Source organism: Pholcus phalangioides, unplaced genomic scaffold (assembly GCF_987345545.1).
Source record: "Pholcus phalangioides strain wild (caught in Gottingen) unplaced genomic scaffold, Ppha-v1.0 ptg000009l_1, whole genome shotgun sequence".
Lineage (NCBI taxonomy): Eukaryota > Metazoa > Arthropoda > Arachnida > Araneae > Pholcidae > Pholcus > Pholcus phalangioides.
In genome coordinates, this window is record NW_028301602.1 from 40,101,502 (window position 1) to 40,129,381 (window position 27,880).

The 27,880-nt window shown below is 34.6% G+C and overlaps 1 protein-coding gene across 4 annotated transcripts in view; it reads left to right on the forward strand.

Annotated features, from left to right (window-relative positions):
- Nucleotides 1-18,332: 18,332 nt before the first annotated feature.
- Nucleotides 18,333-27,880, forward strand: part of LOC149083058 (alpha-tocopherol transfer protein-like) — a 33,306-nt gene continuing 23,758 nt past the window's right edge. The window contains exon 1 of one of the 4 annotated variants that reach the window (XM_089236187.1): nucleotides 18,333-18,382. The gene's annotated coding sequence lies outside the window, so the exon portion shown is untranslated. Of the gene's footprint in view, nucleotides 18,383-23,647; nucleotides 23,797-27,196; nucleotides 27,378-27,880 lie in introns of those variants that run through there. The other 3 variants (XM_089236180.1, XM_089236185.1, XM_089236186.1) reach the window with 3 other exon arrangements.

Here is a 27,880-nt window from a genome sequence, read left to right on the forward strand (position 1 = left end):
AAAATAATATCAGAAATACAGAAAAAAAATATTTTATTTGTTTTATTTATTTGTAGATATCATTTATTTTCTATTCTTATCTACGTATGTGAGCAACAATTAACTCTCTGTGGTCCAATACATATTTAAATATACAGGGTCACAAAAAAATCTCCATAATACCAATCACTTTCTTCAATTTTTTGGTGTTTTATAAAATACATCTTTTAATATCATTTTTGCGAGAAAATACGTAGAATAATATAATATAATTATGTACTTATATTATAATATAATATAAGTACAATACACACAATACCTCTTTTCATCAAGAAAGAGCTGTTGAGGTTCGTTGTCAGGGTGTCATTTTTTGAGCGCTGCTTAAGTGTTTTATGTGTTCAGAAATTTAAAAAAATCTCCCCAAATTGAGGGAATAGGAAATAAAATTCAAGGTAAAAACTATTTTAAACTTCGCTAAATAACATTTTTCTTGTTTACTGATAAAAGTGAACTAAAGGAAAAAGTGTATTACACTTATACAAATACTTTACAACGCCACAACAGGCAAAATGCCCAACGAGGTGGCTGAGAAATTAACTTAATTGAACTTAATTGAACAATGCATGTAACTAATTAAAAAATCCACTCAAATTAATACAAGGTAACGACCGACGTTTGTTGACCCAAAATTGCAAAAATGAACCACGGCTATAACGCGTTTCGGAACTATATGGAGTTCCTTCATGAGTAGCAGAAATAGTAAAAAATTCTTTTGTCTACAACAACGAGTAACTCCCGCTATAAGGGGTATTTTACACTAGTTTTCACTATTTCTGCTACTGATGAAAGAACTTCATTTAGTTCCGAAACGCGTATTAGCCGTGGTTCTTTTTTACAGTTTTGAGTCAACTAACGTCGGTCATTACCTTCTATTATCTAACCCAAAATGTAATTCATTTCTATCCACACCATGGGTGGAGATACGGGGGGGGGACGGGCGTGGAGGGGCATTGCCCCCCCCCAGCATCAAAGGTGAAGTCGACAGATCTAATGCGTATATGTATAGATGAATCGACATCATCTTGCCCCCCCCCCGACTTCGAAGTCTATCTCCGCCTATGATCCACACTAATTAATTAAATTAACCACCACTAAGGCGAAGGTGGGGTTCGAACTCGGGTCCTCGCGACGTGAGTACATCACTATGACCACTCAACCACCATAGCGGCAAGGCCAATATACTGGATGCATAGCAAATAGAGGGTATGGAATTCTACTGGCGAACCGTTGATTTATACTTCAATTAGGCCGGTATTACACTATAAAAGTTTTCTAAAAGTTCTTTTATAAATTTGAAAAATTCAACCAGTAAGATTATGTGTTGTATTTGGCTGGATTTTTGAAGTTTTATAAAAGGGATTTTATCAAACTTTTATAGTGTAATCCCGGCCTTAGAAAAAGTTTCCAAATAACGTCTGGTACTCAGATATGTCATTCATGTTGCGAGGGGTTTGTATAGTTATTAAAGAAAAAATGTTGACTTTTTATACGGACACCCTGAGTTCAAGAAAACTGTTACAAAATTGTTGCCCTGTTTCTCCTGATGTCAACGAAAAAAAAAATTCGATGTTTAAAAGTGCAATATTCACTGAACTATTCGAATTCGAATAATGGAGGAAATTTGGGTAAAAAACCAGGGTAAAACGGTCGTTCCGCATTTAACGCTGTTTTTTCTCAACTTTCCTCCGTTTTTCGAATTCGGATATCTCAGTGAATATTGCACTTAGAAACATAGAACTTTTTTTTGTCGGCATCAGGAGAGGCAGAGAAGCATTTTTCTAATGAGGTTTCTGGGTACACGGGGACTGCATAAAAAGGACTGCGTGAAAGTTGTTTTTGTTGTGTAATAACTACGCAACCCTTTGGAATATATATTACCCGCTATTTAAAAACTTTTTCCAATTGGAAGTATACGAGCATTTCTAGGATCAACGGTTCGCCAGTGAAATGTCGTAATCTTTGTTTGCTATGCACCCTGTCTATATCAATGTGTGGTAGTCTTGACCTTTCAACTAACCGTGTTGATGAAAAGCGAAATCGATTATATTTTGTTGTATTTACACCAAAACAAAATTCAGTTAGTGATGACGAGTTTTCTATTATGAAATAAAAATTGTGTTCCTACAAAATTTATTTTATTTTTATATATGAAATGTATAATTGATGCTGCGCACGTTAGAAGAACCACTGACGTGATTATTCTGACGCTAATTTTAAGGAAAGGTTGTGTGTGTGTGTGTGTGTGTGTTTCAACATATGACGTTCACTTTTTTTTCCAATTTTAAAGCTGGAAATACTCGGAAAATAAAATCAACGAGAAAACTCCTTCAAATTTTATACACATATATGTATTTTTCTAATCAACTAGAACGTGTTATCTTGGATGTTATTGATGTTTATTTTCTACACTCGTGGTTTGAGAAATATGATTACGACATTAGTGGTTTTACTTAGAATGATGAAAACTATTCTGTTTTCCTCATTTGAAATGAGGAAATAAGTATGGAATATGATAGAATGTGTAATTACGTGGGGCTGGAAGTGCGGTGTAAAAATATTCGAAATCTAATTTCTCAGCTTAATAATTTGCATTTTTAACATTTGATTACCAGTTAGGGAAGAAAGAGAGAAAGAGAGAGAGAAGGCTTTTCTGTTAAATTTTAGTTCGGTATGGTGTCTATTAAATAATTTACCATGTCTGCGAATGAATAGAGTGATTTCGTTTTCTTTTTATGGCTCTAAAATTCAGTTTTAAAGCGTTTTCCATTTTTCTTCTGCGCGTGCATCATGGTTCTATGCATCCCAAAACTAAATTTTGTGCTCTCCTATACAGTGTGTTTAGATTTGTGTGATGATATGTCAAATAATACTCACATAGCTTTTAAAATGAAAAAAATAAGTAATAATAACCTCCTCAGTCCTGAAGGAAACTGAATTTCACGTTTTTACGATTTTTTTTCCAACAAAGGAACTGCCGTTATACGTAGAAATACGTTTCTGTGGATAGCTGGGCATGTGAATAATTTACTATAAAAATATTACAATGTCTAGAACTAATTTTGAGGCCTTTGTGTGCATTTCATTAAGCTATGTGGATCATTTTTGAGTGCTGTCTACTGTCTATTACAGGTGGCAGTAAGTGACCGGGCTTATTGAAATCAGTTCAATAATATTACAAATAGGCTTGCCATGTATGGACTGGAAGAAAAATGCAGAAAATTTTATATTAATAAAACTACACACTAATTCTAGAAAGCTAGAAAATTCACGAAAATAAATTTCAGCACCTCTCTTCTTTCTTGAAAGATTGGAATTCCGCAAACGAAAAACATCGAAACATTGACATTTCTTATCCCTTAAGTATTCGTTAAAAGATAGGTGCAAGTCTGAATAAACAACTAAGATTATTTGCACTACGGCTAGAATGAACGGAATTTGGATGCGGTTGTTGCAATGGTGATACAAGGCATTTCTATTACCGTATGGAATACGTTAAGTACAGAAAGCATACAAAATTCCTTTCCTGTTTACAACCGAGAGTGATTTATCGAGATGCAAAGAAAGATTTAGGGACAAAAATAACTTTAGTTAGAGAAACTATATTTTCTTATTCGATATCGTAAATTACAATCGAATCTCGTGACACGAAGCTATTATTTTTGTTTTTCAAGCACAAAATAGTCAGTTGTGTGAAGCACATTGATTGAATAGTTAATGATATGTTTTGAATGTTCGAGAAAAAATATTGATCTCGACTTTTCGTACTTTATTCAAGATAATTATTGTTTTCGACATGAGAAAACACCGATGTTTTGAGACAGTTGAATATTTGAATAATACAGGATGTCCCGAATTGTTTGCACAGCGGATATTTCTGCAACCGTTGGAAAACATACTTTTAAATATATGATATATAATATATTCAAAAGCCGTGTAATTACTAGGGTGGCACACATCCCGTATTTCCCGGGACAGTCCCAGATTTTTCTGTTTTTCTGACCATCTCGATTTTTTTCGCAAAAAATGTCCCAGTTTTTCCCCAATTTTTCAGGTGGAGTTTTCTTGAATTTGTACGATGTCATTTGATATGAGTTGACAAGTTAGCATTTTCTTAGAGATATATGTTTGCAGTTCCTCTGTACACATTACACGCGTGAGCAACACTTCGGATGTTGCTAATGTACACAAACGTAAATGAAATTAAAAATTGTAAAAATTATCAAAAGAATTGTCAAAAAAAAAAAACGTAATTGCTGTTTGTTGTGAATAAAAAATAAATAAAACGGTTGAAAATTCATTCTATCCGTACAGTCCCTGAAAACGTCAACTTTTGAGCCAATAAAAACTTGCCAAAACAGTGATAAGTTGTCAAAACATAAGGGGGTTTATACATTCAATAAATTTCGATAAATATTGCACTTGAAAATATGATTTTTTTTTGCAAATTTGTTTTGAGAGTGGAATGTATATTTCAATAACTGGAAGTTTTAGTATTCGGCGACTGTATAAAAAGTTAATTTTTTCATTTATAAGACAACGTGTATTCAGGACATTCAGAGTATCCGCACGTCATTTTAAAAAGTTTTTATGATTGAAAACCTATTTATGAATTTTACGGCAGATATCTCTATATATTTATGTGCGGAGATTTGGGCCAGCCCGTATATGGCAGAGCTTAATTTACATTTATGTTGATGAAACACACACACAACATTTCCTACGATCCATAAGGAGTTTCAACCCCTCTTTTTTGAGTAAAAATTGATTGTTTTTCTTTTTCAATTTGGTTGAGTCTATATTTAATCGCCAAAAACAAACACAGATGGATTTGTCAAAACAACTTTATCGGAAGAACTTCAGCATGTTATAAAACGTGAGTTATCTTGGAATAAACAGTAGAAGCACGTGGCTTATTACGGGCTTTTGTTAGACTGCAGCTCTTCAATCACCATCGATATCAGATTTATTTATCTCCTTGAGCTAGTTAGACGTCACTGTGACCGTTAACAAGGACAGCCGTTCGGAACGATACTGGTTTCGCTCACATGGTTTGCATGTGATCAGCGTTAGTGTATATAAACCATGTGTCAGGACTTTTTTTTTTAAATAGAAGATTTGCGAAGCTGCTCTCATGTTTCTGGACTATTTATTAAACCGTTTTTAGAATTATGGGTGCTGAATTTTTAATTAAATTGGGCATTTTTTGAAGCGCTAAAAAAATATTGTTCCTCAAATATATTAGATTTTTGGAATTTAAAATCGTGCCGCACGATTGGATGTATGTTTGGTACACAAATCTACAATCTGACTGCTTTTTTTCGAAGCACAGGGTGTCACGTAAATTCGTAAATAGTTTCAAAATTTATGAAAATTGAAGGAATTGGTATATTTGAATGCGAAAAAATTATTTTCACGAAGAAGGATTTTTCGGTACAGAAAAAATTCAGTTAAAATTTTTGTCGATAGAGGGTGCGGCTTCTATCGGCCTGATTGGACCGTTCTTCAATCTCTTCTCTGCCCGGAACGTTCGTGAAACTTCACCCGGCGACTCTTGGGGTTAAGTAAAACAACGTCACAAACAGTGTTTTATATAACAATCTCAACATCACAATGAGAACCTTATATAACCACCACCGAAAGCCAATTCGGAAATGAGCTGTTAATCGTTCGACCCGTATTTTATGACTGCTTTCAGTGATTTTTTTCGTGCAGTACCCTCTATCAATCAAAATTTGAACTGGTTTTTTTTTCGGTGCCTGAAAAAGTCCCTCTTTGTGAGAAAAACTTTTTTTCGCAAACCGTATTCAAATTATATCAATTCCTTCAATTTTTATGGATTTTTTTACTGTTTACGAATTTATGGGAGCACCCTGTTCCTTTTGTTAGTTGCAATAGTAATTTGCTAAGCGAGAATTTAATATGGAATTGTAGGAGAATGCCCCCCCCCCTCACAGTGATTTTAACCACCTCTGGGGTCCGCGGGCCATGGGTTGAAAACGCTTTTCTAATATACAGGGAATACTATAAGTGCTAATGCAGCCTTTATATCATCAACCGGCCGTCGTAGAAGTATGGTTTCAATTTAAAAAATGCCCAGAAAACGTTAAAAAATTACCTTGTACCAGTTTTGAGAGTGGGAAACACAGTGTATCAGAAAACAAAGAATCTGAATTCTTATACAGTCCTCTTGTCCTCTAACTTACAATTAGAAAGTTGTTGCTTTGCATATCTTGTGTGTGTGTGAGTGTGTGAGGGGTCAACAGAAAAAATTCCGTGTTTTAAAGTGCAATATTCACTAAGATGTTTGAATTCAAAAATCTGAGAAAAGTTATGGAAGAACCGCAAAAACTAACGGACACAAAGCTTCTTTCCCTCATTTACGCTGTCCTTTCCCAACTCTTTCCTCAGTTTTTGAATTCGAATATCTCTGTAGATATCGCCGTTAAAAACATAGGATCTTTTTTGATTCAGAAAAGACAGAGCAACAACTATCTAATTGGAAGTTGGAGTACAGGGAGGACTCACAAAAATTTAGATTTTTTTAATTTTGTTACACACTGTATTTTAATTCTCAAAACTGGTACAGGATAATTTTTGAACGCCCTTTGAGCATTTTTTTTAAATCACAACCATACCTTTACTATGGATGGTTGATGAGATAAAGGCCGCATTAGCACTCACAGGAAGGACACCCTGTGTTATTTAATCCAGTTGCAGAAAATGAAAGAGTATTCTCTAAAACTCCTCTTCAACGGCAACCATAAAAATTTAGTAGACCTTGAATTTTTTTTTTCGCACATCGCCAAAACACTGAACTATATTTCTACTGACTTATATTTTTAGTTTAAGGTCATTCGTGACGTAATTCAAAAAAAAAATTATCAGGATGTGAAGGGCACGAAGAGGGACATTTAGGTTCTCAATGGTCTCATATCAAGCTTTATATATATATATATATAGAATTGATGACCCTATATTTTCTTTGTTATAGGATCCGGTCCAAGGGGGTGAAATCGTTATATACTTATAATTATCATTGAAGATTCTTCTTTTTTTTGTAGTTGGTTTACTCTCCACAGCTAATCGTTGAAAGCAATCTTCGCGTAAGAATGTAATATATTGTATGGGTGCTGTGTGTGAATTTTTTTCCTCTTACGTACATTGTACGTAAAAATGTTTCATATTCATTGATTTCTATTTCGTTTATTATTATTATTATTTTCTAAACTATCTTACGTAATTTTGAAACTCAAATAAACCGAAAATACCAGCGATAAATAAAGTATAATCTTATTTTTTCCTTAAGTATGATTTTACCTTCTGCTACGCAGTATAATAGAAACTGAAATTTACGATCCAATTAGTTTTCACGTAAGAAATTCGACACAAGACATTGGCACGCGATTTAACAAAAGCGACATAATATGTTTCATGTGCATAGTATTCTAGAATGTTCGAAAATTTTGTTTTTGTGATTAAATGAGACGTAATTTAAGGAACTACAGTCCAATTACGAACTCGATTGCAACGACACGTCTGCTATAACGTCAAGAATCTTCAGTTCGGACTGATTCCCGTAAGAGAGTAATGTTAATGAAATGAGCCTTGATGATAACGTCGATTAAAAGCAACCGACTTGGATATAGCGAGTAATTTTTGGTCATTTTTGTTTCCGTTTCAATAACGTTTTCCCAAGAAATTCCTGAAATTACTGGTTATCACATCCGAAAAATGTTCGTCTGTTGTTTTATTCGTACCTTACGTTGGTAAAAAGATTTATGGCATCAGAGCCGCCTTAGGGGTGTGCGGCAGGTGCGATCGTACATAGTCCCACACGCACGGTGAATTATTGGAGGCTTTTACCAATTCTTAAGTAATTTTTTCATTAATTCCGAATTTTCATCTATATACTGGCATTTTTATTCTTCCGTTAATTCCAAATTTCCATCGATTCTGGAATTTTTTCTTCCAATTATTCTGAATTTTTGGGTGTGGATTTATTTTCTTCCCAATTCATTAAGTCTAAAATTTTCTCATTAGTTTCGTTAAATGTTTCTCATTAGTTTAAAATTACTTCAGTGCTGAATTTTCGTTAATTCTTGGGTAAATTTGCATTTAAATGTGTGTTTGAAATTTTTAGTATGGATACTTCTCAGCATTCCTGTATATTCTGAAATAATAAATGTTAATTCCCCCCCCCCCACACACCCACACACAAAGTATATAAAATCGTGGGAAGATGGGGGTCCTGGACATTTTTGATGCCTCGAACTTTTGAAGCGTTGAAAATAAAAATGAAGCAAATGAGAAGCTGTCTTCAAATGGTGAAACAATTTCATCACGTTAGCCTTCTCAATTTCTTCATTGCTGATGACTTTTTTTGATTTCTTTCCTATTTCGAAAGGATCAACATTGATTGAGCTATTTCATGTCGATTAATAGATTTCGAAGAAGCTGAACTAACGGCAAAATAATCATTTTTGTTGGGGAAAGGGAACCGCTCGATTAGGTTTAGTTGCAAAAGAGCTTACGCAATTGTTTTCGTTTCTGACGTTTCTTGTGTGAAATCTGCTTCACTTAAGTAGAGGCGTAGGCGAGGGGGGGGGGGGGTATGCATTGAGAGCTCGTGTCTCTCTCTATACGATCATAAAAACTTAAAGAAAATATATTTTTTTAATATTTTTGTAAAAAAATGTTTTTATACAAGGAAAAATCCTTCCCCGCAGAATGCACTCATGAGGCATTTTTTTTACTAATTTATTTTTTTATTCGGTTTGCTTGCTCTCAGCGCAGATACTTTTTCAAATGGGATACCGGCTGGGCAGCATAGAAAATACCTAGAAAACAGCATTAAAAGCGGATAAACGGTTTTACCCGCATTTAATGCTGTTTTTTTCCTCAAATTTTCCATCGTTTTTCGAGTGCTAATATCTCAGCTAACATTAAACTTAAAAAAGTAGAGTTTTTTAATTTTTTTGGCATCAGGGACGACAAACCAACAACTTCATGATTATGTTCTTGAGCACAGGGTGCCCGCATAGAAACAACATAAATGACGTATCCGAGTACTACACGTTATTTGGGTACTTTTTCAATTGGAAAGAGAGTATGCCTCTAGGATAAACGGTTCGCCAGTGAAATACCATACGTCCTCTGCACCATACATAATCGCAAATATGAGTGATCAATTTGAAATAAATCAATTGTTGACCAATATTTTTAATGACATTTCTACAAGAGCACAGTTTTAGCCTTTTTGAATATGTTGAACAGAATGAGACTACTTAAATCGTATCAGTTATGAACTTGCTTATGCTTCAATACGTTACTCAACACGAATAGTGGAAAAATGACAATATACAGTATTCACAAATGTGAAAACCGCTTTTTGTAACGCGAGCAAACCACTTTACTTAACCGGACCAACTCGTATGACGTGACGTTCACGTCCTTTGGTAACTGGACCTTTAATTTCGTTGAAGTGGATGTCGCCCGCCGCTTGTAAAGATGTATATCTTCATGCAACTTCCAAGATAGCTAACAGAGAACTTGTGTTTCATTTATTAAATTTAATTATTTAAATTTAAATTTCATTATTTAAATCACACTTGATTGGATCAAATCCATCAGTGAAAGTGAACGTATTATCGAAAGTAAATTCCTAGCTAAAATGTCCTCGTCATACCTCACGTTCGGTAAAAATGATAGCTGTGTTTTTCACTCTTGATTACCTTATATCTGGATAGTCCGGTTATTGTTTATATGGGATCTGCTCAAGGTAAAACATATTCTACCAGCTTTTCTCTCAGCGACCTTATGTATATAGCTCTGGGGAACACGATTCGTGCTTCCTACTCCGCCTCGTTACGTCACAAAATGTTTACTACAATTACGTTTCTGATTACCCACATGCTAAAGAAGGACACTATACAGACAATTTATAGAGATAGGCGATGTTATGTAATATAATTCGCTATCAAGTTGTATTACTAAGATAGAATTGAAGGATTTTTCCCGTCTAAGGTGGCATAGTTGAGGATCGAAGGTTTTTCATAGGATTCATGGATGGTTGTCATTACAAATGCTCATATAGAATGGAGAAAAAAAAATAGAGAATGCTCGAAACGCTGTTGTTGTTTACAAGTTTGTAATTGATATCATGGCCATGTCCAGACCTTTGTATGTGCGAATATTACTCGTATTGCCTGAAGCTTATAATTCACTATACGATTATTATTACGAGAATCACATAAGATTATAAATTGAAAATGACCTTTTTTTTCTGTTGCTTGAAGTGAGATTTTTCCCTCACATTATAATATTAATTGGACTTTTTCTACATACAACAGTCATTGTTTCAAGCATTTCCTTATATCTTTGAATATACAAAACCTATAAACTTTCAAGACAATCTAAGATAAAATGCTAATAGCGCGCGATGCATGACGTCATTGATGAAGGAAATTGTAATACATTTGAACGGGGTGCACACGTTGCCACACTTGGCTTTAAAAGTATTGTGAAAGAAAGAGCATTTACGAGAACAGAAGTTATTGGTTATATATTATTATTTTTAATTAAATTTAAAATAAACAAAAGAATAATTTTTCATTCAGCTGTATTGCAACGCATATTACGGAAATAGGAACTTACGTACAACGCGAATCTATTGTTCTGTGAAATTATGTATTCTGACGGTGGAGGCATTTCACCTCTTGCAGAACCTAAACAGAATTTTTGTATATGAGTGATTTATTTGATAACAATAATGAATTACGTCCTTCGCATTATAGTTATCATAGTCGGCAATACGCTTTTCTCAAAATATCAATAATATCTGTAGTTTGAAATCTCACCTAGCTTGGAGAAAATACTGGGTAACTTCCAAAAAAACCATGCGATTCTGAAACTAATTTGGCTTGAATCTAGGTCCGATGGCATACATAATACATACACACACACCTGTAATATTACACACTATAATTTTTATACACCACCAAAATGTTTATCATTTTTTTATTCAATTTTACGGGTCAGAAAATAATGTTACAATATGTAATTACAAGCTGTCCCATAAATAAGTAAATAGTTTAAAAAATTTTAAAAATTAAAGGAATTGGTGCATTCGAATGCGGTTTGTGAAAAAAGTCAATCTCACGATGGAGGATATATTTTTGAACGGAAAAAAATTTTATTCTCGTCGACAGAGGACGCTGCACAGAAGCTAATCTGAGTTCTGTGTGGACGGAATCCTTTTTGAATCTCTTCTGTGTCTGAAATTTTCGTAAAGCTTCAGCCAGCGATTCGTCACCTAAATAAGACGCCTTGCATTTTATAGAACTCTGATTTATACATTTCCATGGCTTTCGTGCAGTTCGCTTTCATGCAGCGCCCTCTACTGACAAAATTGCAACTATTTTTTCTGTGCCAAAAAAAATCCCCCTTTTTAATAACTTTTAGAATAACTTTTTCCCTCAAACCGCATTCAAGTACACCAATTCCTTCCTTTTCTATAATGTTTTACAATTTTGTAAATTTCACAAATTTACTTTTTCACAAATTTGTGGGACACCCTGTATTAGTTTTAAGCTGGATTGGCTATAACGGGGGATCTACTTCTTCTTCTACATCGAGCACAACTCTGGTCTATCGCTGTTGGGCAATATACAAGCGCGCGTTCTCCCCCCCACTTCCAGAAGTGTGATTTGCCGGAAGGTTGTTTCTGTACCAAACACGGGATTTTATTGGGGCCTATATAAACAACAGTCTACTTAATCGTACATGCACCTTGTAAACATTCCCCTGGGTAATTAAGAACGAATTGGTGCACGTCACAGTGTGCATGCGTGTAGGCATAACATACTTAGGTTATCATAGTTACGCATGTTTCGTGTTCTGATGGTGCTACTACCTGTCTTCTTTATTTTGAGGTGAAAATGGTTGATTTTGTTACAAGAGAAACATTAAGTCGAGCTTTGTTACAGCGAACTTGATTCTCCGACACGATACTTATATAACACCAAGGGCTAACGCAGGATTGACCTTTGGAGAGGGATGCAAAAGGTTTGGTGAGAGCACAAGTAATTTCTCCCAAACATTTCTGCGTTACTAACCTACAAAAAAATCATTTTAAATTAATAGAAATACATTAAGTTACAAACACAAAGACCTCAACAGGCAAATAATGCAACGAAAGATACTGGTGTTCCCTGGTCGAAGCAATTGACTGACGGTGTATTAATAACTCATGGTACATCCTATCCATCCCGTTGGAAATTTTAAACACTTCGATCATATCCTCTTCCCCCTTCCGACACCTGCGTTCTTACAATGTAAAGGTATTCAAGATACATATGAAGGTGTGTTCTTTCGACATTTTAATTATTTATATATATAAAATATATAAAAGTATTTTTAATTTTTGATCATGTTGAGGAGGGGTGGGGGGCATGGACCTTTTGTGCCCGCTTCCTCGTACGCCTCTGCTTAACACAGAAATTCAGGAACTTGCCCCATTTTTACTTCAGCATATGGAAGCCAGGTGGAACCACCAGTATTCCATTACACTTCACTCACAGTTCGAAAAATATGTGACAGATGGCAGCACTGTAACAAGCATTACATGGTAATAAACTTCACACGCGCGTCAGGTTCACAACACGGACACGCACATTCCAACATGTACCAATTCGTTAGAAGTTCCGCAGAAGAATATGGGCGAGGTACATGTGGTACATGTGTGGTTTAGTAGTAGTAGTAGTAGCTGGAAGCACCAGTAGAACACGAAATACTCATATATCTGACAGCATAAATACGTTAGGGCCACACATAGATACCCAGAACACGAATTTCGTGCTTTATTTGAATCACCACGAGGTGTAATTGGCTTACTCGGCAGTCAACGTGTTGAGAAAGAAAATATAACCAGATTACCATAGCGAGCTATGCAATTACCACGAAATTGTGTAACCATAATCAAAGTAAGTGCAATATGTGCATAAATAATTTGTGAGGAACTTTCATGAAGTTTAGAGCCAAGATAGTGCAGTTGCCAAACTAATACCAATGAATGGTTATATATATAGCTGCGTTATTTATTACTTCCCTGGGCGTTGGGAGGACAGCAATTCAGACGTCTGGAAATTGCATTTACAGCGGTGAACTTGAATTTAAAAACAAATATCTTTTGATAACTTGGCCTTGACTCTCTGTCACATGCCTATAAAGTGACTGAACCGCACCTCGTGACGAGGAGACGCGGCCGAACTTTCTAGAAAACGGTGAGAAAAGGATATAACATTTTTTTTTTTTTTGACAGAGCCTTTATGTTTTTCTTCTCTCTTCTGTTCGTCTGTTTAAATTTATTTTCTTTAGAATAACAAGCTGTCGGAATATGATAGAAGCTTGCTTAAGAATAAATGTGTGATGTATAAAGGATGATGTATAAGGATATAAGTACTGATGCGGCCTTTATCTCATCAACCGTTTGTTGCAGATGTAGGGTTCCAATATAAAAACTACTCGAAATGTGTTCAAAAATAACTCTGTACCAGTTTTGAGAGTGAACATAGAAAGAGTGAGGCACAAATATCGTCTCCTTCGAGTCCAAAAAAAGTTATGTTTTTAGCTGCGATATTCGCTGAGATATTAGAATTAAAAAAAAAATTCTTAGAAAAGTTGGGAAAGAACACCACAAGCTAATGAACAATGCTTCTTTCCCCCATTTATGCTGTTCTTTCTCAACTTTTCTAAGATTTTTTTTTTAATTCCAAATATCTCAGCGAATATTTAGTCGTTAAAATATAAAATAATAAATCAGTCACGTTAAAAACATGAACTTCTTTTGGGCTCAAAGGAGACAGGGCAACAACAAAAACTGAGATTTATTTATTTTATGACAGTTTATTTCTCTCTCAAATCTGGTACAGAGTGATTTTTAAATACATTTTGAGCATTTTTTAGATTGGAACATTACCTGTGCGACAAACGGTTGATGAGATAAGGGCTGCATTAGCACTTACAGGACACCCTGTATGTTTTGCAAAAACATTCGCTAACATCCCTGTAGTGAATATAAATACAAATACAAATACAAATACACCGCCACAACAGACAAAATGCCCAACGAGGTGGCTGAGAAAAAGATGCCCATAAAAATATGGATGTCATTACATTTTCAAAAAAAAATATAGCAACCCAATTAAAAATGCAATTAAAATTAGTGAATATAAAGATTCGCGATAATAACTACCTAACGCTATTTTGCAAAGAACATGAGAAGACCATCCGTGAATACTGAAAACGTTATGAAATAAATAAGACACATATTGATTTGATAGGCACAATTATTTTTTTTTTCCTTTCTCCGAAATTAGAGGTTCAGCTCTGTAGTATGGGCTTTGCGGCTGAGCAGCTGGGTGTGAATTAATACCGAATAGCGATACCTCGGAGCTAAAAAAACATTATGTACAGTATATCAAAAGTTTTCTTTCAGTCATTTGTGGACTCGAGCTTTTACCATAAAAAAAAAATCAAAATAGCATTTGCGATAAGAGCTACTATTGCTATATATATATCGGACATGCACCTCGTAAACATTACTAGGAAGCATTGTGTCTGTGCGCGTGAGTGCGTGCGTGCGTGCCTGTGTGGGCCTAATGCATTTATGATGTCAGAGTTGTGAGTGTCCTGTGTTCGAGAAGTGCTGCTATCTGCCCTCCATATTGGAAGTGAATATACGGATGTCCAAATTTTCATGTCTTTTCTGAGCATCTTGTTGAAAGTCTGCCTGCTCTCTACGGAGATATTTTTTTGATTGGGAAACTAGCTTGCTTTCACGTCTCGAAGTCCGAAAACCACAGGCCTACTTTCTATACTATCACTATTACTACTACTTTACCGTTCGTACCTCTTAAACATTCCTCTGAGGAATTTCTAGTAAATTGGTTCATGTCGGAACATGCTCATTGTAAGGCCTTAACCTATTTACGTTGGCAGAGTTATGCGTGTAACGTGTTTTATTGATGCTGCCATCCGTTTTCCATGTTTTGAAGTGAAAAACAGTCGATGCATGAAATTTTTGTGCCACATAAGTATCTTTTCGAAGGTTTGCCTGCTCTGTGAGAAGAGAGGTTTGCCTCTTTCAAAGGGGCATTCGCATTCGATTATGTTAAACCGACTTCAGCCGCCCACCACAGCGCCATCAGCGTGGTTCTGCTGATTCGTAGTTCAGTAAGATCTGCTGAAATGATTGACGCTGCTGCAGGTGAAATGTCTACTTTCATTCTTGATTTTTGCACCCTAGCCCAGCGGCACAAAAAATCGAGGCATCAGAAATTTAAATAAAATTGTAAAAATGTAAATATCAAGTGAATTAAGAGAAATTAATTTACCATTTGTTTTTCGACGTTGTCTCCTATAGTAATACGAATGGATCTTGTAATACCACACATGACTAGAAGAAAACAATAGAAACTTTGTGGCTTTTGAGCCATGGTCCATATTAAATTGTTCTAAACCAGCGGTTTCCTTCTGTGAACGGTTTAGGGCTTCACGTGCATTTCATATGGAGTCCGCGACCACTTCAAGAAAATGAAATAAATCAGCATATTTGAGAAAAATAATAAATGAAATAAAAAAGCCTTCAGGGCTCCACCATGAAAATTCTGATTTTTATAATAATAAAAAAATATAATTATAAAATAAAGACTCCGCGAGTCTCAAAATGTTTGACAACTGCTACTCTAAAAGTTTAATCTATATTTACGGCGGATACGGTCAATTTCGAGGGAGAGATAGCGGCTGTTTAGAGGCGTTCAGAACAATTTCGTTCGGCACTCTCTACAGCCCGGAACTTTCTAATGGTGATGCCAGCATTTCTTCATTAGAATAAAAAACAAGCACAGTCGGCACCGCTTGACCCGAAAAACAAATCAACACATAGCATGCTTAAACGGATAAAATCATCAAGCAATGAAATTTCTTCCAGAGAGACATTATTCAAGTTCCCCGCTTAATATGGATCATTTCAGCGACTCTTCCCCGCTAAATCGAATATTACACTTCACACGTCAACTGTTAATTACACATCAACCGAATAAAATGTTTTTATTGAATAAAACATTTGGAATTAATGGAAAATATGTTTCACTAATCAAGATAAATACATTTGAAAGTAGGTACTGGCCTCTAAGTATTCAGGTTGTCTTCAATATATATAAGCATTTAATTACAGCACACCACTTTACACATTTTTTTTTCTATCACTATGGTTTACGAACCCTGACTGCATATCGTACACAGTGTAAAATAAAAGGATGTTCGGTTTTCCACATCTTCCTTTAATTTCTCCTTTATCGAATTGTGGAGTTACTTATCTTAGTTTTTCGGTCAGTTTTTACTATTTTCATGGTGCGTCTTAGTGACTTATGAAAATTACTCTGAAATTTTTTGCAGTTTCTAGAACGAATTGAACGGTTTTCCACAGAAATATATGGAAAATCGCGTTTCAGTTGATGAATGAAATTCCAGAATGAATTGCAGTCGGCCCAGCTTAATCGGATAACGGATAAACGGATACCCCGCTTAAACGTATAAAATCCTCCGGCACGAAAATTTCTCTCATACAGAGAATGTTAAAGTTCCAGAGTTCCCCACTAAAAGATCCAATGACTTTTCCCCGTTTAATCGAATAGTACAATTCACATATCACCTGTTAATGCACATAATGTTTTTATTGAATGAAACATTTTTCGAATTAACAGAAAATACGTTATACTAGTTAAGCTAAATACATAACATACGGCCTCTAAGTATTCAAGTCTTCAATACGTGCATTTAATAATTTCATTTTTGTTCTCAGTTGAGCCAATAGAGAGCGCTAACTTTCCCAATGAAAAGTAAAAATCTTACGTATTGTGTGATCATTGTAATTAAATATAATTTTAATTTCATTTTTGATGTCTGACTTATTCGAGAAACTTTATTAATATTGACCCTTCATCAATTTTCTATATAGAAACTATACTAACATTGTAAAATGCAAATTTAATTGTCTACCCCCCCCCCCCTCCGCATAATCGGATATTGTGTGCTGGAATTATTGATATCCGATTAATTGGGATCAACTATATTGAATTAGATTGAATTAGAGGCGATATGATCGAAGTGTTCAAAATTTTCAAGAGGATGGATATGATGGACCATGAACTTTTAGTACACCGCTAGTCGACTGCTTTTACAAGGGGACACCAGTATCCATTGGTGAGGGACAATGCAAGGTTATGGTGTCGCAGAGAATTTTTCTCTAATAGGGTTGTTAATAAATGGAATAGCTTACCCCCGGAGGTAGTAAATTGTAACACAATTGACACGTTTAAAAAGAAATACGATAAACATGTTGGGGTAAATCGAGTAGCTATCCATATTTAGAATAAGACAACCATAAGTATTCTTTATGGGCATTGCATGATATTCTATCATGTGTATATATTGTTTATAATTTTTGTTAATTGCATTTTTAATTGGGTAGCTGTATTTTTGAAATATATGACATCCATATTTTTATGGGCATCTTTTTCTCAGCCACCTCGTTGGGCATTTTGCCTGTTGTGGCGCTGTATTTGTATTTGTATAATTATAATTAACTGCAGAAATAGGTGAAATGAAATTACATTTGATTATTTTTCCAATTGGAGTCAATCCCATTTCGGAATGAAACAGAGTTCAATGAAACCACCCGATATCACAAAATCACTTGATCATTGAATACCAAGAAACAACTAAATACAGTACTGGGAATTATTACCTACGTGTGTTTAGGTATTGTTTCTACACAATACAAACAAGGATAAAAAAACAACAAACAATATAATCCTCTTCTCTATCACCTTTTAGGATTCATTTTAAAAAAAAAGACATAAATTGAATAAAGTACTTTATTCATAAAGGTCATTTCAATTTCTTATTTTATCAAGATACCTCATACGGATATTCATAAGGTGTTGTATGTCTCAATCGTCGGATCATGTCCGATACGAATTATGTCTTTCTTTTTTCCAATCGTTTTGGTTCCTCGTTTCGAATGTCATCATGATGGCCTTGCATCGGCTCAAATTTCATCGGCAATTTTTTTGACAGTTTAACATGAAAAGGGACACCCACCGAGAAGGAAATATACTAAATATCACGGAAAAGACATTGATGAAAACTTAAAATTAAAAACAAAAAAACTATTTCTGATAGCGTTTTCACTTGAACCTTTACATTTTTGAAGTTGGAGCTTGGTGAAGTGGTTTGCAGAAAATTTATATGCGGACTGAATCGGCATTGGCTGCTTGCACAGGTAAGCTTCAGAGCTAGTTATCTCAAATTATTGCTGTGAAACCTCTCTCAACGTTCACCCCTGTTTTACGACCAAATATATTTAAGCCCCTCTTTTATGGACACTGGTGGGACAAAAAAAATTTCTTCCGTAAAAGAGTGATGACTACAAAAACGGGGTTCATATTGAAACTCGTAAAATAAAAATTATTTTTTATCTGTAAAGAGGGTAACCTCATCTTTCTTTTGTCTTTCAAACAGAGCACAACTCCGGTCTATCGCGATATGTAACTCACTACCGAGTGACTTGTATCAGAAGTGTTCATGTGCTCTTGACAGTTTAATGAGTATGCATCTAGTGTGCTGCGAATTTTTCAGTAATGTCATTAATATTTCAAATTGTGGGAGAATTGGGATGATTGAATATTTGTACCGTTTCAATCTCTGCTGCTCTATGTGGTGAGACTGTAATAGGGGGATCGGCTCGCATTCGCGCCTAAAGTTGGGAACCACAGAAAATCAACTTCAGCCGATCACTACTGTGTCGCGTGCAGGAATCATCTAATCCATAGGTTCCCAACCTTTTTGGAACCAGCACCCCTTTTTTAGTGCACGACTCCATAGCGCCCCCCCCTTCTTCAGGTAAACTATATTGTACATAGTATATATTGAAAACAAGGACAAATTTTTAAATTAATTTATTAATTTATGAGAAGGTAATAATATGTATTTTTCTCACAGTATTTGATTGAAAATATATATGCTATTTGGAAAAAATGAATATATTACCATTAGTGAGATATCTGAGCTTGATGTGATGAAACTAATTTCTCGATGTTTGGTGCCATTTTTGCCATCAATAATCTTAAATATCCGCGTTCCACTATTGACAATCTGTTTCTTTTCTTCGTTAATAGACTGGTGACTATGCTAAATCCTCTCTCGGCTGAATATGATGATGGGAATGCAATGAAAAACTTTCTTGCTGCAGCCCATAAAACCGGATATAATGTTTGAATTTGACTTTGTAGCCAAAATTCCTGATACCCTTTTCTTAATTTTAATTTCAACTCTTCATTTGTTGAAAATTCTATCAACTCTTCCTGCAGCGATAATTCTGTTATTTGAGGAAGGTTCTAGGACCCATTCTGGAATAGTCATGTTGACTACATCCTGAAATCTATTCGTAAAATCTTCTGTCAGAGTTTCCAAATGCTGGCAATAAACCAAAATGTCGCCATCAGCTGTTTCAATTGAAGAAAGCATTGGAAACTGATAAAATTGTCGTCTACCAAAGTTTTGTTTGTAAAAAGCAAGTTTTGACACGAACGCTGAAATAATTCCTTTTGCTTTGATAAAATTCAAATCATTACCTTGAAGTTGTACATTCATTTCATTAAATTTAGTATATAAATCGGCCAAAAAGGCACAATATCACTCTTAAATTTCAATATATTCTCTCTTAATGAATCTTCCTTGTTTTCAAAAAACTTCGTGGCTGATTCAAAGAGTTCGTAAAATCGTTTCAGACAGGTACCTTTTGACAACCAACGAACTTCTGTATGTAATAATAAACGATTGACGTGTCTTCATCGTTTTCATCACAAAGATTTCTAAATATACTGTCATGGAGAGCATTGCTTCTGATCTTGTTAACTGCTTTAATTACATATTGTAGCGAGCGATGAAAGCGATCACTAAGATTTTTTGCGACCAAATATTGTCGGTGAATCATACAATGCACGGCCACTAAATTTGGTACGACTTTTTTTCAGGATTGAAATGAATCCACGGTAGGAGATTAATATCACCGGAACATATTGTGTTTATTACAATGAAATGCCTTTATGATTTTACCAGGGTTATTAAAATCAAAACAATAAAAGTAATAAACACATTCTTACTTTTGGTGGTAACAATTTACCCTTGATATGAAGAAATTCCGAAATACATTGGTTGGTATTTATAATAATCTTTAACCTCCGTCCACTGCAGTATTGTACCGCCCGGGAAATATTGCCCCGGAAATTTAAGGTCTATATGACCTTGAATTTTCTGCACATGCTTAAAAGGGCGGTACCTTCAACGCCAACTCAATAGCCTTGTTTACATGGGAAATGAAAAAATAAGGGGAAACCGCCATCCACCAAAGCCAAAAATTTTTTGCTGAACAGGCAAAACTGGCAACTCTGTTTCCTTATTCCGCAATAGCGAAAAATCGCAAAGGATTATGAGAAATACTATGCACCGCGAAAATCCCCAAGAGGATATGTAAATACAGTATTTTTCCTCCTCTTTCTTTACTCTTCTTTCTCTACTAGGGAAAACAGTCATCAAGGCAGTGCCTGAACTCTCAGTGATACCGCAATATTGAACATGCAAACCGGGCTAATATGACTTGAACATGAAACGCCCCCCCTCATACTTCTGAACGCCCCCTCAATATGACTTGAACAAAAAACGCCCCCCCCCTCAGAATTCTCAGCGCCCACCGGTGGACAGTAGTGCCCACGTTGGGAACCACTGATCTAATCCATTGCAAGCATCTACGGAGGCCGGGGAAGGGCTTTAATAAAAATTCATTTGACTGTAACAATTTCCCGGGCAAACTTTATTTAAAATATGCACAACGATCACCTTCAGATACAGTAGCGCAGCGTTTCTCAACCGCCGGGCCGCGGCCCGGTACTGGTGACATCATTCATATCGGTTCGCGACTGATGTGCTGTTTCCTTCCCCCCCCCCCCAATTCATGTTCCGTTAATCATGTGTTTGACTGGGCCTTTCCACTTACAAAATAAATGGAACCGGGCCGGGGCTTCCGAAGGTTGAGAACCACTGGTAGCGGACACATTTTTCATTATTCATTCCATCTGGTTTGAACCCCGGTACGCGGACACAAACATTCGGTATTCTTAGAATATTCATGTAATTTCACATATACGAATTTCCGCACTTTTATGAAAAAAATTTAGTTTGTTCTTATATTTATTAACCTAAAAATATTTTTTTGTAAAGGATAATTATCAATATTTAATGAGCATTATTATGAAATTCTCGAGGAAAACATAAACACAGTAAGTTGAACTTACAAAATTAAGTTTTATTCAAATGTTAGTCTATTCAATGTTAGCTAAATCAGTTCGTGAATGAAAATAATATGCGTTTATACGCATTAAGCTGCTGAATGTAAAAAGTCACGGTGCTCACACGAAATTTTTCTCTAGATGCGGCTCAAATTAAATTGCTTATTTTTACAAAAAGTAGTACATAATATAAATTTATTTATTTTTTTATACAGGGTGTCCTGTAAGTGCTAATGCGGCCTTTATCTCATCGACAGTCCGTCGTAGAGGTATGGTTCCAATTTAAAAAAGTGCTCAAAAGGCGTTCAATAATTATTCTGTACCAGTTTCAGAGTGAAAATACAGTGTGTCACAAAATAAAAAATCTAAATTTTCATACGATCCCTTTGTCCTCTAACTTGAAAAATAGAAAGTTATTGCCCAGCATTTCCTGAGGCCAACCAAAAAAATTGTGTTTCCAAGTGCAATATTCACTGAGATATTCGAATTAAAAAAATTGAGAAAAGTTGGGAAAGGACAGCATAAATGAGGGAAACGAGCGCTCCTCATTAGTTTTTGCTGTTCCTTCATAACTTTTTTCTGTTTTTGAACTCAAATATCTCAGTGGATATTGCACTTAGAAACTTGAAGTTTTTTTGTTGGCCTCTAGAGAGAGTGACAGAGAAATAACTTCATAATTGAAAGTTAGAGAACAGGGGGACCGCATAAGCAATTAGATTTTTTATTTTTATTTTGTGACACACTGCGTTTTGACTCTCAAAACTGGTATAGGGTAGTTTATGAATGTTTTTTGAGCATTCTTTTTAATTGGAATCATACCTCTACGACGGACGGTTGATGAGATAAAGGCCACATAAGCACTTACAGGACAACCCGTATATTTCATTGTTTCGCACAAAATCTCTAACTTATGTTATTTCAAAATGAAAAATCAGAACTAGTTCCAGAGTATCTGAAACGAGAAGTTTTTGCATAGTTGTATCTTTTGGGGCTATACTGCTTTGTAGGCCAAGTAGGTCTAGTTAACATTCACTGAAAATACTCAGTTAAAGTCCCCATTTATCATTTTCAGTTTGTTCGTTGCAGTAGATTATTCAGACCCAACGTCAAGTTCATATCGTTCATTGCATGAATATTCAGAAGGTAAAATAACTGCCTATATGGTTAGATTTTATATAGGGGAGCCTATAGTTTACTCAACGAGTATGCAATTGGTGTGATATTAAAGACATTCTATTTTTCCATGCATTAACCCTCTCACCGGCATTGACGAGATAACTCGCAGTTTTAAAAGCCTTTTATTTTAGCAATGATAAACTCAGATATTTTTTAAAAGCTGAACTGTAAAAACTGGGAAAAAAACCGAAATTCATAAAAAAGATAGGGGTATTCATAGAGGGGTATAGAAATTTCGACTTTGCTGTTAAATTTTATGAAATAAAATAGAATCAACAAAATTTTTCAACCCTGCATAAATCTTTCTTCGGGCATTTTTTTTTCAGCCACCTCGTTGGGAATGTTGCCTGTTATGACCTTTCCTTTTTTTTTTCTATGATTTTGAAATAGTCAGGCAATTTTTTTTTTCACGTTTTAAACTCAAGTGATGTCCTTAACGATACTTTGTATTACCACACAAAATTGTGACTAGAATACGTTGTTCCAATTGCCGTCGTTCAGGTAATAACTTCGATACCAATGTTTCCGGTGAGCATAATGTTATTCAATCGATGTAAATAATCCGAAAAAAAAGACAAAGTACATGTGTTCTGCGTATTTATTATTAACTTGTGACCACAACTAGTTAAAGTTTGCCTCTTTATGAATAATGAATTTTCTAGTGCGTCGATACTTCCCTGTTGAGAATGTTTATGAGTTAGTAAAAAGTTTCCGATAGTCGAGCTGTTCTGAAATGAATTTGAGAAACCACTCGTAAATATCTCAGCACCTTTTTCGTTAGAAGGAAAATTACTTCGAATGACAGATTTCTAAGATATAATATGATATCTGTAACAAAATCTAAGAAAACAATGAGATAAACATGGAAGCAACAAGAGGTGCGTACGATTCATAAATTGTAGTTTTTATTCTGGGAATCCAGATTTTTCAACCGAGAGAGGAAAGAAAATGTTGGAAAGAAGAGAAACATTTATTTTTTGAGAGAAATTTGCACGAATCTATTAATTACAGATGACGTCTTTACCTCAAATAACACAAGTGTAAGCGCATGTACATGTTCTCTAACGCACATGATATAAACTACAAGTAAGATGAATCTTGACTTCGGAAAGACATCATCTGTTTCCGTCTTGCTTGCAGGATCATCACCCCCTTCTCTCTCTCATTACTCGAGGTATGTTAGTTTTGATTTCGATATTCACAACAAATTTATAACATTAATCTTTTTCAATAATTTCGAAGATTTCAAACCATATTTCTATCAGTGTTTTTTTATGTCATATAGCATGAAATGCACATCAAATTTTTAAAATTTAAATTTAATCAATAATAACGTGATCAGCACGTATTCCCAAGAGATCGTTACGATCTGTCCAAGGAATTCGTTAATGTTAGTAGACATCCATGCCCAACCCGGGATTCGAACCCAGACCTGCACAGTCAGAAGAGTCCTAACCATTGGACTGCAGGCGGCGAAATACAAATATTAATCTCATAAGATAAATACAAATATTATCTCAAAGCTGCCCAATATTCCAGCTATTTCAATATAGATTACAACATAATTTTAGTTGCATACAAAGCGATACGCCGATTTACTTTGATCCGCCAATTGACAAATAATTTTGTCTGTAATCATTAAAAAAAAATGTAGGATGGTCAGCGAATTGCAATTTCGATCATTTGTCACACCAAATAATCGAAAAATGGTCAATTAGATTTGGGCCAGGAATTCTACCGTGTTTCTCATGCTGAGTGCAGGTCCATCTTCACAAAACGCGGGGCTTGATACGTAAATGACAATGTATCTCTTTATGGATTGTGATTTTTAAATCTTGGAATTGCAGTATTTCTCTCATAAATTTCATCAACTAATTCCAAATTTGTATTAATTATCGATTATTTCTCTCATGAGTTTTCAGCTATTTCTTGCATTAGTTTTGTATTTTTATTGAATCCGAATTTTCATAAACTCTGGAATGATTTTTTTTCAGAAATTTTCGACCATTTCTTTTATCAGTTATAGACCAGCTTTATCAGTGTTTGAGAATTACTTTTATCGATTCCGAATTTTCAACGATTTCAAATTTTCAACGATTTCAAATTTTCATTAGTTCCGTATTTATTACATTCAGAAAATATTCATATTCGAGGATAACCATATTTATATTGGTTAATTGTGTCATACAACATGAAGTGCACATCAAAATTATTTCATTAAATTACACAAGAAATATTTGTTACAATAGAAAGACCTAATAATTTCAGAAATACAAACATTATCTCGGGGCTGAGTAATATTTCAGCCTCCTCAATCTCGAATAATATAATTTTAACGGCACAGATAAAAAGAGAAACACCATATTAATAAGTGTCAATGCGTAATTTTAAAATAATACCGAGTTTCCGGTAAACAAGTTGCATCCAAAAAAATGACTGAAAAAAAAAAAAAATTACGTAGAAACTTCACAGCTTCGTATAAGCTGCACGTAATTTTCATTTTCAAGACTTCAAAAAAATGCAAAACTTTAATAAAACGGAATGTTTTCTACCTTCTGTTTCTTTTGAGAAATTTATTTAAAAAAACTGATTAAACATTAGAAATTAAGTACAATAAGAATTAAAAAACAATCATTATAATCCTTCGAAGTTAGGACTCCAGGAGAAACAAAAATATTGGATACATTACAGCGCTGAATTAACTGTAAGAGATAGGAATTAATTTTTTAGTGCTATTTATATAAGCCGCAGCTCTATAACAGAAAATAATGGTAAAAATGGTTTTTCTCAATTAGATTATGAAAAATGAAATTTCTTATTCTATTGTTCTTCAACCTTTTTACGCCCACGGACCGGTGAAAATAGCAAAACAATTTCGGGGACCTGCAGAAATAAGTAAGTGAAATATTTAGCGGACCGGCAGAAGACAAATAAATGGGATAAATAATTTGCGGACCGGCAAGTGATAAATAAATTAGAGGAAAACTTTTCAAACTCGCAGAATTAAATAAGTAGGAAAAACAATTTTCGGGACCGCGTGCAAGAAAATAAATAATTAAGGATAAAATATTTACAGACTGGCTAACGACAAGAACAAAAATTTGCGGATCGGAAAATAATAAATACAATCCACGCTACTTAATTTGACCACATCGGTAATAGGGGTTTCTGATAACAACAACCGAATGATAATTACGTATATCCGAAAGAAGTACCGTTTGCTAGTACGGTGACCATACATCCCGTTTGGTTGAACGGTATAGCTCTGTTTTTCTTTTCCCCACATAATTGGTTATTTAATTTTTTTTTTTGTTCCATTCTAAAACGATACCTTTTCCCTTTTGAGATAAAATTTTACATTTTCGTTATTCAGCCATTGTGATGCGTTAGAATTGTGCCGTATAATGTACATCACGAATATTGCTACACTTTTAAAATCTATCTATATATATATAAAATTGATTCAAAAACTTTCGGCGGATAAAAAAAGATGATAATATTCTATGAAGTCCTGATAACTATAATCGAATTTTTCCCCATGTTATGATATTGGTCCGATTCGTTCTTTGCAAAAGTGATAAAAATAGCCGAATTATAACATTATCCATGATTCTAATAAGCTATTTCGACTGTAAATACATTAATAATTTTCATACTGTGGCAAAAAGAACAATGAATAGGAAAAACAATTTGCGGACCACGCAAAAACCAAATAAGTAGGAAAATAATTTGAGAACCGGCTAAAGATAAATAAATGGGAAAAATAATTTTCGGGCCGGCAAAAGGTAAATAAAGAGTAATAATAATTTGCGGCCCATCAAAACATAAATAAACAGGAGAAACAATTTGCGGAGTGGCCGACATCAGAAAAACAACTGGTTTTTTTTTTTTTAATCTGAAATTACGTGGTGACCACATGAGTTGGACGAATTTATTTTTTTGCGGACCAGCGGTTTAAGAAAATAATTAAAGACAGAAAAAGCAAAATTTTATTTTCAATGGTAGCTCGTGAATTAAAACGCATAATAAGTTTCAAAAATCACATTTTCATCAATTATTTAGTTAAATTAATTTTCTGATTAAAAAAAAAAGACGTTGACAGAAATCAATTTGAAGTTCAAATACGATGACTGGAGCCAATTTCTATCGATTTGGATGAATTATCGAAAGTGGTTCATTGCTTTCGACCGCAAGTAGTTTATGTTCGTACCGTGCATGCAGATCATGTCAGGGTTAGATGAATAGAAAATGATAATTATTCGTTGCAACCGTATGCGAATGATAGAAATCTAGAGGAAGAGGGCAGGGGGTTGGGGGCTCTTATTCTAACGGAAAGTAATTTCCTATAGTTCATGTAGCGGATAATTCTGCGAAAACCTGTCATTAAAAACGTTTAATTTGCGAAAGACTGGTTTGTCTTGATGAACCACGTGACTGCCATATTCTGAAGGGTTATGAACATGATAAAAAAAAAAGAGTCACGAGGCAAACAGCATGGGTTTTTTTTCTTCTGCAATATTCTTCCATGTCACGAGAATTGATTGAGCGACTCTCTAGGAATCGTATTATGCATTCATATTCATTTTGGTGAAGCATCCGCTTTGTTGAAGTGGGCGTTTGGAGCCACAAAAGAAAAATATATTCTGGTTATTCTCATGCTAGTCATGTCACGGTGGATGTGTGACTTTTGACATGAGAGGAGGGAGGAACGACCAAACACATGTGATTATGTTCTTTGTCCTTCGAAAATTACAGGTAAACAATTTTTTTTCTGGAATCTTCCATATAGTTATGAACTTTGACAATGATAGAAATATTGTAAAATTTCTGAAAAAAAATCAATTTCTTATTACTTAATTTTAAAAAAATTGAACTTTTTTTGGATTTCGAGTCTTTTTCTGCAAGTTTTATTTCAATAAATGTGAATAAAAAGTTTGAGAAAATTTTATAAATTTAAATTTTGTTATTTATAAAATTTCAAAATGTTATCACTACCGTAAATATTTTAGTCACCATCAAAATATTTCTGATAGAGGAGAGCAATACATATATCAATCTTTTTTCTCGACTTTGTGGAACCCTTCAAATAATATCCATGTTTTTGTGAACCCCCTAAAACAGTGATGGGCAAAATGTTTTAGGAGCGGGCCAAAAAGTTAAAAGAAAGAAAATTTGGTGGGCAGGACATACAGTATTCTGACATTGATTCATAATTGGAATTCTAATGCTTAAAAGGTGAAATGACAGTATATGTTGTA